Source organism: Pelobates fuscus, chromosome 2 (assembly GCF_036172605.1).
Source record: "Pelobates fuscus isolate aPelFus1 chromosome 2, aPelFus1.pri, whole genome shotgun sequence".
Classification (NCBI taxonomy): Eukaryota; Metazoa; Chordata; class Amphibia; order Anura; family Pelobatidae; genus Pelobates; species Pelobates fuscus.
In genome coordinates this window covers 77,046,042-77,060,977 of record NC_086318.1, presented here as the reverse complement: position 1 = coordinate 77,060,977, position 14,936 = coordinate 77,046,042, and the positions used below count along the sequence as shown (strand labels likewise).

The 14,936-nt window shown below is 43.2% G+C and overlaps 1 pseudogene; it reads left to right on the top strand.

Moving 5' to 3' along the window:
• The first annotated feature begins 1,013 nt into the window (after positions 1-1,013).
• Positions 1,014-4,647, top strand: LOC134586159 (galactose-3-O-sulfotransferase 2-like; annotated as a pseudogene).
• The last annotated feature ends 10,289 nt before the right edge of the window (positions 4,648-14,936 follow it).

The following is a 14,936-nucleotide window of genomic DNA, read 5'->3' as shown; positions in this document are numbered from 1 at the left end:
TCTCATTATTGTATATATGTAAATATGTAAATAGTCTTCAGCAAAATTAAATTAAGTTGTGTCATAGTTAGTAGTTGCTGTATCTGTCCCTCTAACCTATTACATTTAATAATCAGACTACACACATCAATTCTTAAATGTTATGATTATGAAGTCAGATTGTCCCAGTAATCAGACTTTAATTAACATTACATTCAGAGCCAAGTTTAATAATAGTAATTGCAACACAATCATTGTAAAAACTGCCTGGACACACAGCCATTAACATGGAAGTCTGGTCATTTAAGAAGTGACGGTATGTGACTAAGCGGTACATAATACACTTTATCAGACCCCATAAAAGGAAATGTCCTTGATCTTTCCTCTTATAATAGGGATAGATATCTGTGTCTTTTAGGCAATTACAATCTATTAACTGCAATGCGATAATCTATCAACTACATACTACTTTCCCGACTTCAGAGCTTAGTTAATAGTCACATGCTTTCCTGCATACAACTATTCTAATAATCAAAGACACAGCTAACACCGTTTCCTAGTAAGTATCACAAAGACACCTCTGCTCGGTATTCTGTTAGAACAGAATCGTCAGATTCCTGATATGTGTCTAGGGACGGAAGTCTGTGACTTAGTTCATTACTGCCGAAATTTATCCAGCTCTAAACCTGACATTATGACTGAGTCAATTGACAGTGTCTATTAATATAATAAGTCAGTTTAAACAATTGATACGGGTTTGATTTCATTACGTGCGAACTATATTTGACCACAAATCAGCATTCCTGATTTCACCGGCTAGGTTTTCTTGGCGCAGAAATGGTATATCACTACTGTATCAATAAAATGTAACCTTATCCCAAAACTAAGTTACACAAATTATAGCTGCAACAATGTGACGAATTCATAGCATCACTAAGCAGCATGCAAATAACTAACTTCACCAACTAGTAATGCCTCAGAAATCACAATACCACTTCAAAGATCATATATGCTTATGGTCTCCCAGGAAGATCATGGCATTATTTCACTTTAATGTATGTTACTAAATATCACAGTAGTAGCCCCAATAGCCAGAAGCTATCCATTCTCTAAGGATGAATTTTGGCACCACAACAGTTAAAAACACTCTGCCGCTGATGTCAGACGGCAAGCTCTTTGATTGGCCGATTTTTATTTTATTTTTTTTTGTTTTTGTTTTGGCGCCCAAATGTAGTCACATGCCTGATTCTGATTGGCCCAACAGGTATTAGCAGCTACTAGCACACATTTAAAAGGAGACTTGAGGTCAGTCTCCCTCCAGCCCCTGATGAAGGTGCATTACAGAAAGCACCGAAACGCGCGTCGGGTTTCTCTTTCCTTTCACTTATTTTTTCACTAGGGCACTGTCACTATGTGTAGGTAACCAACAATCTAAGTATAGTTCTACACATTAGATCACTCTAATTTTCACTTTCTTTATTTTTCACCTCATCACACTGGACATGTTGCCTGGGAGCAGTTAACTATATTCTCTTAGACTTAGTACTACAGTCCTGCAAGCTGTTTCAATTTCCCCCCCGTTTTTTTCACATAATATGGGTAAGATATACTGAGAGCCTTAGACATTACAAGTAGGTCTCATTACATTTATCTAGGCCTCATATGTGTGGGTATGTTTGCAGTTTGGAACTGTTGATTATTTGCAAGACTAATTTTTAAGACTGTTGGCTCTATTTAGATAATTCCACAGACGCTAACTGTGGCCTATAGAGCTTTACAACTAAGTCTGCTCCCAGCCTAAAGACCAGTGTTTCTAGTCAATACTTTACTTAGCAACTTGGAGCTAAGCTTATCTGCTGTCTGTAGCTATCAGAATTGACCTTCCATGATTAAAGTCTAATATCTGTAGCTTTCTTAAGACAAATCTATAAAGTACCCCATTGACCAAGATAGTTTGAGGTGAGCCATTGTGGCGAGATTTTTTACCCAATTCGGGTATTTGACCACCTATTTTATTATTTTTGCTAAAGACTCTCTACGGTCCTATCATTTATTGATTTGGTAATCCCATCTTTCCTACTCCAGTACTTACTATAGACCTCCGGATTTGGTATCCAGATGGTCTAAGTAAATTCTTTCACTATTCTCTATTTAGGGGTTAAGCCCCAGGACACCTCTGGAGTGTCCAAACTAGGTGAATCTCTGCCAGTGTTGAGGAGTTCCATCAGTTGGACCCACCAACAAGGGCAGGGATACATTTCATTATTCAGATGAATTAATGCTGTAATTATTTTTAGGTGGAAAACGTGATTCCCAATGATATCTTTTATTTCACCATTCTACGGAACCCAGTCACTCAAATGGAATCATCCTTCTCATACAATAAAAACCAGGAAGCCTTCCAAAAATTTGCGAGCCTGGAGGACTTCCTCAACAACACCTCCAAATACTATAGAAGCACCAATGATAAGAGCCACGTGCCTGGCAATAACTAACTCCATAACCATTTGGGACTTAACCAAGCAAAAGTATAGCTTAGTGTCCTCGCCGTCCCCTCTGATGCCATATCTCCGCAACCGGGCATTCCCACCAGGGATGTCGGCTCACGATTTCCGAAACTTAGAACGCATAGGCTTACAAAGGGTATGCCATTATTCCAAGGTTCAGAAGTAATCCCCTTTGACACCTTAAGACAACGAGGGCATCTTACCCCCTCAGATTTTTTTAGATACCTACAATTAAAAGACTTTGTCAAAGCACCACAAATACAGCGGCCCAATCCAAGATGACGTTCTTTGAACGTGTGTGTATACAGGAGATCATACCTTCCGGACTCATAATGCTGTTGTACGCCCACCTCTGTTCAGAGACCAGGGACTGGGGTGGACTGGCTTACACAGAACAGTGGGAGCGGGACCTGGGGGAGAAAATGGAAGGCATAGAGTGGCAAGAAATCTGGGAGGCCAACCATTCCTCCTCTATCTGTGTGTCCCTTCAGGAGCAAGCGGTTAAAACGATGCTCCGCTGGTACACTACTCCAGTCAAACTGTGCCAGATGAAAAAGACCACAACAGATGTGTGTTGGAGGGGGTGTGGGCACAAGGGAACATACATTAATATGTTGTGGGAGTGCCCACAAATAGTACACTTTTGGACGCAGGTTAGAGATTTTCTGAGCCACATTTTCTCTAGAGCCCCCGCATTAGACCCTTGGCTATACCTACTCAGCAGATCAATAGAAGGCTGGTCAAGACACGAACAACGACTGATACATAAAATTACTTTGGCAGCTTGGAGAGCGGTCGCAACGGACCTGCTCAAACAGGGCACCCCCTCGATAACAGGGGTTATTCAAAGAATCAAAGAGGTACATTTGATGGACGATCTGACAGCCAGGGTTAGGGGCACCGAGAAAACCTTCCAGAAAGTCTGGGATCCATGGGAAAACAGCCCATTGAGTAACTAGCGGAGCATGGGAGCTGCCCCCCCCCCTTCCCTTCCTCTTCTCTTCTCTTCTCATCTTTTCTTATTTCCTCTTTTCTGTTATCTAGTTATCTAATTTTCTGTATAACATCCCATAAATCTCACAGGGATACTTAGGTTGTAAACCGGCCAGGTGCTAGGAATAGCATTGTGAGGCGACCTGTGCAAACCTGCAATGGGCACCCCTGTGGGAGAGACCACAGGCCAAAGAGATGCTTAGTGTGCCACGGCAAGAGGTCGGAAGGGCCATAGCTCCTCGGAGCAGGAGGGCCAGCGGTAACTAAAACAGCAGGCGACAGAGGCTGGGCAGGGGAGTTTCACGGGCATAGCGATGGGATGAGGATGCAGGCCGGAGAGTCTAAGCGCCAGTTAAAGGGATGGTTATTGTTAAAAATTCTGTTGATAGGGGTTTTACTGTAGATAGGACGGGAGGGAGGTTTCTGATGCAGAGTCTAAGTAACCAAGTTTATGTAACGATGGACAAGCTGTATAATAGGCTAAAGTGTGGAACCTCCAAAGCTAGATATGTGATGTGACTGTACTATTGCCCGTTATGTATATGCATTTCTGCCTGTCAACCAAAAATAAAGAATTAAAAAAAAAAATACTATAGAAGCAACATGTCATCCAGCTACTATGCCAAGAACTATATTGCCTTTGATTTGGGTTTTGACAACAATGGAAGAGAATCTGAAAAGCATTATAGACTGCTATGTCAGACAGTGGAGATCATGTTTGATCTAGTGCTAATTGTAGAATACTTTGATGAATCTTTGGTGCTCTTAAAGAATGCTCTTTGTTGGACATTTGATGATGTTATCGATTCCACTTAACAGTTGGAGCAACAGTTCCAAACATTCACTCTCAGAAAAAGATCAGGAAAAGATCAAGAACTGGAGTCAATTAGATTGGCATATGTATGTCTACTTTAATAAGTCTTTCTGGGATCAAGTAGAGAAATTTGGGAGGAAGAGAATGGATCATGAATTAGAGGAACTTCGGAGAAAGAGATCTGAAATGGCTCAGGTCTGTCTACAAGGTGAAGCATATCCTGACAATATGACAGACAAATCCCTGATACCCTACCAATCAGGAAGAGCCAGGATTCTTGGGCACAATCTGAAACCAGGATTAAATTATGCTGAAAAGCAGTTTTATTTGGTTGTTGAAAAGGGAACGGTATAGAGTCCACACGAACGGGAAAACACAAATTAAAATAATGAATGAAGAATAAGTCTCTGTAAGTTCAAGACAGAAAGATCTGTCACAAATACTATCCTTACCTTTTTGTGTCATTTTACCCCACTCCCTCTAGCATGTAAGCTCATTGAGCAGGGCCCTCAACCCCTCTGTTCCTGTGTGTCTAACTTGTCTGGTTACAACTACATGTCTGTTCGTCCACCCATTTTAAAGCGCTGCGGAATTTGATGGCGCTATATAAATAACATTATAATAATAATAATACTACCGAACTGGGAAATTGTAAAAAGCCAACTAATTTTGCCACTTAAGATGGAAGGAGGCCTAAATAGGAATTTGAAGGAAAAAAAAGGACGGTTGATATAGATAAGTGGCTAAATAAGCTGACTTTGGTAGATTAATTTAGGATGTAAAGGGAGGACTAAAAAGAATAGGAACAACAAAAAGTAAAGCTAACTCATATATTAAAGGTAGAAATATTATGGAGGACGACTAGGGAGGGTATGTCACCATCTTTGTGTCTTTGGAGTGTATACTTTTTTTTTTTCTCTTTGTCTTGCTATCTGGAAAATTAATGTTTTATAGAGTAAAACAGGTTATATGAGCAAACGAAAAACATTAATGATGACTAATGTACCCATGCCTGAGATGCAGAAACCTCAACCTGAAAAAAACAAAACCAAAAAAACACTTAAGGATGGTGGTAATTGTACAAGTTCTGATTAAAACAAAATCGAAAACAAAACCCGGAATTTAACTATATACTGTGATATATATATATATATATATTTTTTTTTTCAACCATAATTTACCTATTTTATGTTAAGTGCGCCCACATCTATTATATACATATTTTTCAAGAGAAATAGAGTTTTCAATTCACATCAAATATTTATATATGAAACATACTTTTATATGAATAACATCTAAAAGTGTGAGAAATTAAAGGACCACTATAGTGCCAGGAAAACAAACTTGTTTTCCTGGCACTATATGGTCTTTAGGCCACCCCCCCACCCTCTGGGTCCCACTCCCGCCGGGCTGAAGGGGGAGGAAGGGGTTAAATTCTTACCTTTCTCCAGCACCGGGCTCCCTCAGCGCTGGGGACTCTCCTCCCCCTTCTGACGTCATCTGCCGAATGCGCATGCGCGGCAAGAGCCAGTCAGTCCATAGGAAAGCATTTCAATGCTTCACAGTGAGAAGTGCGGAAGCTCCTCTAGCGGCTGTCAATGAGACAGCTACTACAGGCTGGATTAACCCTAATGTAAACATAGCAGTTTCTTTGAAACTGCTATGTTTACAACTGCAGGGTTAACCCTAAATGGACCTGGCACTCAGACCACTTCATTGAGCTGAAGTAGTCTGGGTGTCTATAGTGGTCCTTTAATAAATTTTATTTTCTTAGTTCTGCATGGCATTTTAACTGTGAATGTCACAATACTGAGTCATAATACTTAGCTTGTACTGCACACATATTTGTGTTCAGTGATGTCTCACGAGTACAATAGTACCACCCATGTACAGGTTTTATGGGGTTATGGAAACTTACGGTCAAATAAAATACTTTTTGTTTTCAAAAATTAAAATTTGGCAGATTTTTTTATGTTGCCTTTGAGACCATATGGCAGCCCAGGAATGAAAATTACCCCCATCATGGCATACCATTTGCAAAAGTAGACATCCCAGGGTATTCAAAATGGGGTATTGTGACAAACTGCCATTTGCCACTGGCTTTCTATGTGCCAAACTGCTCTGCTCCCCTGGCTTATGCTCCCCTGGCTGCTTGCCAGCCTCTTGCCACATGGCCTTTAAAACCATTACTTGGTCTTATGGACGTTTATTTGGACTAGTGCTGGCCCGTTAAAAACAGTGTATGGACATATTGAAACTTTTGGGACACTTTTTCTGCCCCTTTGAATCCATGGGAAGGTGTGCTTCTTCCCCTCCCCCTGTCCCATTGTTCTCCAGCAGGGCGTTGTCCCAGGGACACTGCCAAACCAGTTGGAACTAGCTTCTTTGTCCCTCCTCGGTTAAAATATGACTTCCACCTATCTCCTGAACCACTTAATCGATTCAAGTGAATTTTGGATATGGTCGTCCCCAAATTATGCTGGTTATAAAAATACAAGTTTTATTGATATCGCATGTAAACTAACAAAGTTACAAAAATGGCATAAAAGTATGTTTTTTAGCTTGGAGATAATTAAGTTGATACAGTAATTAACTCAATTATCTCCCAAGCAGAGGGGAGGATTCTCATTGTAAAAAGTGGGTGTGCTTATCCATGTGCCTTTATTTAATTAAATTTACAGTTCTAGTGCCCCATAAGGTCCACGTGGGTGGTAACCTTGCTGGAAAAGTTGTATATAAGCAGGAATAAACGCTCATTGGAGTCAGTTCTTTTTTACTCTTCAAAACGTAGCCTCGTCTCGTTATTGGAGGGAACTGCTATAATCACATTCGGGATTGCTATGCTCTACATACTCCCTTGAGCTTTAATCACTTAGCTCTTTTAAGAACTTGTTCCTGATACGGTCTCCTGGAGGAGAGGTCTTCCCCACATGGTCCTGGAGGACCAGGGTGGACATAAGACTGTGAGACTCCAGTTAAGCTACGGCGGTTGTGGAGTATGCGGTGGTTGTGGTGTCCAGTGCAGTGCTTGTGGTCCTCGGGCGCAGGCTGGGAAGTGTCCATCAACAAAAGGTACTCGGTCGGAGTACGGGTGTTCCGTTACAGGTATGTCTAGTCTTTAGTCCAGGGGTAGGGAACCTTTTATCTGCCAAGGGCCATTTGGATATTTAAAACATAATTTGCGGGCCATACAAAATAATCAACTTAAAAATTAGCCTGCTGTATTTGGTCAAACATTTAATTAGCTCACTCCTAATGTGATGGCTGGAACTGCTTCTCTTTGGTGAGATGTTAGCTGGTATTGATGATGTTGGAACTTGCAGTGTTTGTTTGAGGGGTGCAGTGTGTGTGTGAGAGAGGGGTGCAGTGTGTGTGTGTGTGTGTGTATAAGGAGTGCAGTGTGTGTGGCGTGTGTCTTGCAGTGTGTGTTTGTGTGAAGGGTTCTGTGTGTGTGATGGGTGCTGTGTGTGCGTGAGGGGTGCAGTGTGTGCGTGAGGGGGTGCCGTGTGTGTGTGTGAGGGATGCTGTGTGTGTGTGTGTTTGAGGGATGCTGTGTGTGTGTGAGGGGGTGTAGTGTGTGTGAGGGGTGCAGTTTGTGTGAGGAGTCCAGAGTGCGTGTGAGGGTTCCAATGTACATGTGAGGGATGCAGTGTGTGTGTGAGGGGATGCAGTGTGTTTGTGTGAGGGGTTCTGTGTGTGTGGGGTGCAGTTTGTTTGTATGAGGGGCTCTGTGTGTGTGTGAGGGGTGCTGGGTGTGTGAGGGATGTTGTGTGTGTGTGTGTGAGGGGGTGCAGTGTGTTTGTGTAAGGGGTTCTGTGTGTGTGTGGGGCGGGAGCTATGTGTGTGTGAGGGATGCTGTGTTTGTGTGAGGGGTTGTGTGTGTGGGGTGCAGTGTGTTTGTGTGAGGGGTGCAGTGTGTGTATGAGGGGTACTGTGTGTTTGTGTGAGGGTTGCTGTGTGTGAGGGGTGCTGTGTATGTGTGTGGGGGTGTAGCATGTGTGAGGTGGTGTAGTGTGTGTCAGGGATGTTGTGGTGGGGGGAATCAGGGAGAAAATCTCTATTGTTTTTTACTTAAAAAGACGACTTCACTCCTTTCTTCCTGCCAGCACAACGCTGTCGGAGCATTGCCATGGTAACGCGCGGCAACTCTCCGACTTGCCTGCTCGCGGGAGGATCACAGCCTCCCGGGTCCTTCTCCGGTCCAGCAGGCTCCCGGGTCTTAGCTTCCTCCTGCTTCATTAACAAACTGCCAGGAGGCCAGTGAGGGAGATATTTGATCTCCCCAACAGCCCGAAACAGGCAGACAGCAGGGCCGGCTCTTCCTGGGCCGGACCAAATAATTTCGCGGCCTGGACGTTCCCCACCCCTGATTTTGTCACAAACCCTGGCCATATTTACTTTTTATATTTGTTTTTTGCATTTTTCACACACAATTTACACTTTTACCGTATAGGTTTTATGATATCTTGGAAAGTTACAGGGTTAAATAGAGGGCATGCAACCTAAATTCTCTATAAACTTTATTTTCAGCTTTGGGGGACTGCTTGACAACCCAGGCAGTTCAGCTGCAGGCAGTTCAGTACACTGCCAATCCGGGTCATGTGATCACGATATCATTGCTACCACATGGCCTGGAAGGGCCGGATTAGCCACTGCATTATTTTACTCCACTTACCGATCCCACCCTGTAGCACAACTGAACGCCGAGCGAGTTCTTTTTGGAAATCTGGATCGCTCTATTACATGGAGAGAGTGACCGCTGGAAATTGAGGTGGGCCGCAACAGCCTAGCTTCGGCGGAAATGTAGGCTTGACGAAAGGAAGTGATCCACACCAGACCAGTCCTCCTCAAGAAATAGAGGGTGCTCTGAAACACAGACAATCATCAGAGTGGATGACTGTTACTTGCGGTGAGTACCATCACACCTACATCTTATAGATATGGCACTCTTCACCAGTTATCTCTCTATGTCTTCACACTCTCCCTATTGTCACTACTCAACGGCTAATCTAGCAGCATTTAAATGGACTCTAAGATGCTGAGGCGATCACCACAAATAGACATCAATCGTGGCAAGCGTCCAGCAACTTGGCACAGGCCTGTATCCTAAAATTGAGGGACTCCTTTCCTCATATTACTCTTGTAGCATCAGCTCAAATAATTCATCTGCACCTACACTGGGCTCTCTGTACATACGTTTGCTATTTTATATATTAGTTTTGTCTATTGTTTATTTTACCCAGCTGCAAATCTCTAACACTGCCCCTGCAAGCCATTCATTTTGGACAGCTTAGGCTCGCTCCTGACAACTCTCAAAATACTCAATTGTGATGGCTCATATTTGTACAGCCTCATAACATCTGGGTACACTTTGTTTGTACTTTTTGTTGGTTTTGATATTTTACTCCTACCATAAGCCTTCTCCAATACAAATTCATTCTGAACCACCCACACAGCATCTTCCAACGAGCCACTCGGCAAGTTCACAAGGTCCACTGACAGTTCACTGTACTGGAGTCTCCTTGATTAGAAACACATTACTGAGCTCCTATTCAAGTGACCACAATAAGTTATAGACATCCTCCTTCAACCCTTACCACAGGAGACAAGTATATTTGTCCTATTCTAAACAGACAGTGATACAATAGTGGACTTATATCACTGTTGGTGGGAGCGGACTCTAATCAACTCATTCTAGACAGAACTAAAACAGCACTTAAATGATAATACCCAGGAGCTGACCTTAGGCCTCTAGGTGTCCTGTGTGACAAATCTTCACAATCAGTCACATGCAGGCAGTCACACACTGTCATACCTCGTCCCGGTCCCGCCGTCCATCCTCTCCTGCCGGGCGGTGCAGATCCCTGGCTGGCGTTGCGCGCACGTGCCTCCAGGACTGCGCGTCAGGGAGAGTGTCCGAGGAGGTGTGCGTGCGCACACGGTAGTCGACAGGGGTGACGTGACATTAGCATTTAAAGTGATAGTAGTCTATTGCTACTATTTATATCCTGCCTCATTTCTGTCCCTGCCAATCAGAGTACACCTTGCCCTATATTAACCTCCTTCTGACATCATTTCCTTGCCTTGTCGTGGTTTATTATAGCCCAAGAGTGCATTCTGATTAGTTGTCTTTCTTTGGTTCCTGACTTTGGCTTGTTATTTGGTTATTCTTGTTTCTGGCTCCCTGGACTTTTGTCTCTGTCCATTCGCTTACCCGTACCTCTATATCCCTGACCTTGGCGTGTCTGACTATTCTTATCTCTTATTCCTACGTTAAGTCCGGCCACTTTAAGGTCCGGTAATACGTCTGCCTTTGCTTGCATTTTTTGTTCTCTGGTTTGCATGTTGGGGAGTATTAACCTTGACATTATGACAGGGCCATGGACCCTGCAAACCTGGGACAACAAATGGCAGCATATGAAAATAGAATAGAGGGGTTAGACCATAGAATAGATCAGTTTACCCAGGCCTTGCAAACTATCCTCAATAGAACTGCGTGTCTTCAACCAGAGGCAGAGGACAGTAGTTCTCAAGGTGCTGTCTCTCTACCCCCTGCGACTCATTCCACACCATGCATTCGCTTAACTCCCCCTCCTCGTTATTCCAGGGAACCATCATTATACAGGGGATTTTTGAACCAGGTGGGAGTACATTTTGAAGTGGCTCCTGATTCATTCCCTACTGACAGGTACAAGATAGCATTCATTATGAACCTATTAGAAGGCAGAGCCCTGGCTTGGATAAATCCCTTGTGGGAAAATGATGTTTTGATTGTTTTCAATCTTGAACTGTTCCTCAGGACTTTTCGTAATGTGTTCAATCCCCCAGGCAGAAAGATACTAGCAGCCAGAGCACTGTTAAAAATCAAACAAGTTTCTAGATCAGTGGCCGACTATGCTATTGAATTTCGTACCTTGGCCTTGGAATAACAGTACTCTGACAGCTGTGTTTTTTGAGGGTCTTACTGAGTCCTTACAGGATGAAGTGGCAGCTAGGGATTTACCAGAACTCCTAGAAGACCTTATACAATACATGTCAGACATTGATATAAGGGTTAGACAGAAGCATCTTCATTTAGATAGACAAAGGAGGGCTATAGGAAGAACCGCTCCTCGTTCATGATAACCGGATTACCCGCTTTACCAGACCCTGAATCTGATTCTGAACCCATGCAACTAGGTAACACCAGACTCTCTGAGGCTGAGAAGTCTTACAGGAAAAGGGAAGGGTTGTGCCTATATTGCGGTAGTAAGGGGCACTTACGTAACAATTGCCCATCACGTCCGGAAAACTCTACCACCTAAGCTCATTCAGGGGACCGGCCTTGGGTGTAATGTCTCTGTCCCCTAAAACGAATTCATACAGGTGTGTTATGCCTGTAACCCTATTCTGGGAAAGTGTTAGTCATCTCACTATGGCCCTCATTGACTCTGGATCTGCAGAAAACTTTATCGACCAGACCTTTGCAACAGCTCTTTCTCTTCCTTTGGAGGAGAAAGAAACACCCTTGGCCGTTGAGGCCATAGATGGTAGACCATTAACAGTCCCCTATGTTACGCATCAAAATAAGACTGTTATTATATTAGTCGGTGTAACCCATAAAGAGAAGTTGTCTTTCCAGGTCATTTCTTCTCCTTTTTGTCCTTTGGTTCTTGGTTTTCCATGGTTACAAAAACATAACCCTGTTGTTGACTGGAGAAAAAGTCAAATTCTGTCTTGGAGTCCTTCCTCTTAATGTTCTCTTAATGTTGCTTCAGCTCCTCCACTTTCCACTAATGTACCCCCTCAATACCAAGATCTGGCGAAGGTCTTTGACAAAGTACAGGCAGACCATCTTCCCCCACATAGGACATACGATTGTGCCATTAAACTCCTCCCTGGTACCATGCCCCCCAAGGGGAGAGTCTACCCTCTTTCTCAAATAGAAAATAAGGTTATGTACAAGAATCACTAAGTAAGGGGGTTATCAGCCGCTCCTCTTCCCCTGCAGGGGCTGGTTTCTTTTTTGTTGCCAGAAAGGAGGGGGACTTATGTCCCTGCATAGATTATAGGGGTCTGAATAAAATCACTATGAAAAATGCATATCCTATACCATTGATAACAGAGCTCTTTGACAGGCTTCGTGGTTCTAAAGTCTTTACTAAATTAGACCTTAGAGGAGCTTACAATCTTGTTCGCATCAAAAGGGAGACAAATGGATGTCAGCATTTAATACTCAAAGCAGTCATTATGAGTACACGGTAATGACCTTCGGTCTATGCAAAGCCCCGGCTGTCTTCCAAGATTTTATCAATGATGTTTTAAGAGATTATTTGCACACGTGCGCTATTGTGTATCTTGATGGCATTCTCATTCATTCTCCTAATATTCAGATGCATCACCAACAAGTTTTACAGACCCTCCTTGCTAATGGTTTGTATTGCAAACTTGAGAAATGTCTATTCGATCAGACTTCTATTCAGATTTTAGGGTATATAATTTCTACTGATGGCTTTCAAATGGACCATAAAAAACTATCATCCATTCTTGAATTGCCCCTAACCATTGGATTGAAGTCCATACAGAGATTCATTGGGTTCGCTAACTACTATAGAAAATGTATTAAGGGCTTTTCCCAGATTATAGCTCCAATCACCGCTATGACCAAAAAAGGGAGCTAATCATATCAATTGGTCTACGGAAGCCAAGGCTTTTTTAACTCTCTTGAAAAAATCTTTTGCCTCAGCTCCCGTCCTAGGACATCCAGACCCCTCTAGACCCTTCATCCTTGAGGTTGATGCCTCCGAGACCGGTGTGGGAGCTATCCTTTCCCAGAGGGCATCTCCTATCACTCTGTTGTATCCTTGTGGATTCTTTTCTCGTAAGCTGAAACCTGCAGAAAATAATTATGATATAGGTAATAGAGACTTATTAGCCATAATATCAGCTCTCAAGGAATGGCGTCACTTACTTGAGGGATCTCTGGTTCCTATCATGATTCTCACCGATCATAAGAATTTATCCTATTTAAGTGACGCTAGAAGGCTTTCATCCAGACAAGCTCGCTGTGCTCTTTCGTAACACCAAAGCAGATTCTCTTTCCAAACATTTTGCCACTCTTGATAAGGAGGAGGTCATAACAGAACCCATCATACCCCAGGAGAGAATCCTCGCTTTGACTAGAACCAGGGTCTCTTCCCCTCTTCTGCACAAAATCCAAAGGGTCCAAGATAGGGCATTGTAGCGGAATGCAGTAAGCCTGTCCTATAATTTACCTGTGTAACTATATCCGTGCTGTGTATTCATGTCTTTATGTATAATTTCGTATGTGGGTTCGGTAGTTCCATGAGAATGAAACTACCGAACCATTAGACCACCCCAGTGAGAAGTGTGTGCCTCGTTAGGCGTTCACACTTCTCACAGAAACCGCAACTTAGATCTTTATTGCTGATGCCTGGGTGACCGCTGTTCGGTATACGAACCACGTGCGGCGGCCATCTTACGCATCAAAATCTCAGCGGTGTTTGGTCGTTGAGTGTCTGGAACTCAAATCGGACACTCAAACAACCGAACACCGCTGAGACCTCCAGAGCTCCGTAACTACCGAACGGAGGTACCTAACAAAGCCCCATTCGGTAGAAACCAAGTACCGAACGAGGGAAATGTAATGCAGGGGAATTTAAGTGTGGATGGCCAAGAATATTGTGCCGAACGGAGACCGACCGCAGGGCCCAAACGTATGGAAACCTTGTGTGCGGTCAGTCAAACTTCACCCTCCACCTAACTACCGAACCCCTGGTCCGATCTGGGTGAATTTTGGATATATTGTTCACCCAGATTAGGGCTACCTAGCGGTACCCTAATATTAATGTTATGTGTTAGTTTAGGGGTACATCCATGTTTGGGGTAAAATACTGTATAAGTTAAGGGGATTATGAGTCACCCTGAGGGGAGGAGATGTGTGGGAGGTAACATTTACAGTATTGGTTACTGTCCTAATTGATGTAAATCCCTCCCTTGCATGGGAGCATGCTTTATAAGGAACCCTGGAATAAAGATTGTCAGTTCTGCTCCTGAAACTGTGTGTCGTCCAGTTATTGGGATTGCGGTTGGGATATTGCTGTGTCATTTTACCTGCTGGAAACTCTGCTTGTGGATTTACTATTGCCTTGTTCCTGAGCCTCACTGGGATCTTAAGTGGAGAATAGCTGTGGGATATCAGCTCTCCGCTACAGGCATCTAGTGATAAACCTGTTGAAAAATACTACGTGCCTCCTGAGCTGAGAGGGAAAGTATTCTGCCATTACCATGATAGTAAAATGGCTGGACATATGGGGGCATCTAAGACCATTGGTTTGATCACACGACAATATTGGTGGCCATCTCTTAGAAAGGAAGTTGAAGCTTATGTAACGTTTGTTCTCAATCTAAATCTTCCCATCAAGTACCATGTGGTCTTTTGCATCCCCTTCCTTTGCCGTCAGTTCCTTGGTCTCAACTGTCTATGGATTTTATAGTCGAGCTGCCACAATCTAAGGGTTTTACAGTTATTTTGGTTATAGTGGATCGCTTCTCTAAATTGGCGCACTTCATACCAATGAGAAAACTGCCTTCTTCTGCTGAATTAGCCAGAATATTCACCAAAGAAATAATACGCCTACATG